Source organism: Myotis brandtii, unplaced genomic scaffold (assembly GCF_000412655.1).
Source record: "Myotis brandtii unplaced genomic scaffold, ASM41265v1 scaffold975, whole genome shotgun sequence".
In the NCBI taxonomy this organism is placed as follows: domain Eukaryota; kingdom Metazoa; phylum Chordata; class Mammalia; order Chiroptera; family Vespertilionidae; genus Myotis; species Myotis brandtii.
This window is the reverse complement of record NW_005372049.1, coordinates 366,920-367,605: the sequence shown is the minus strand read 5'-3', so window position 1 is coordinate 367,605 and position 686 is coordinate 366,920.

The window sequence follows — 686 nt, the reverse complement described above, 5'->3', positions numbered from 1 at the left end:
GCCTTGAAGGAGAAGACTAATCCTCAATATCAGAGGTCGGTGTTCGTGCTAAGGGAAGGGGTGACCTTGTCAAAGTCACTGCACCCTCCGGCTCTCCGGCTCCTCCTGCAGTGGTTGCAACAGCAGCCGCACAGGTGAGGGGACTCAGGGACCGGGAGGTGATGTGTCCACCAGCCTGGCAAAGCACGGGGAGGCCCAGGACGGGCCCCTAGCCTGCCAGAGCTACCGCGGGGGTGCAGACACCAGCCCTTCTCACGCCCCTTCCACCTGGGCCCAGGGAACAGAGATGGGGGTGTGCAGAGGCACCCGAAGCCGGCTGTCCGTCAGTAAGGGGACCCTGCTCATCCCCCCAGGGCCTCCCAGGCCAGGGCCAAGCTGCCTGAGCAAATGGTTCTCGGACAAGAAAGAGGACGCAGGGCCCAGCTGGCGTAGCTCAGGGGTTGAGCGTCGACCTATGGACCAGGAGGTGATGGTTCGATTCCCGGCCAGGGCACGTGCCCGGGTTGCGGTACATGGCACCACGTGGTCCTTTTATGCGGATCCTCACGGCCTGTCAGTTGCCACCACAACCCCAGGCTCCACCTGGGAGCTTCCTAGGCCCCCACGCTGCACTGCGCCCTCCACCCGAGGACCTTCCGGGAAACCTTGGCACACACTCTCCTATCCTCCACTCCTTGGGGGTGTCA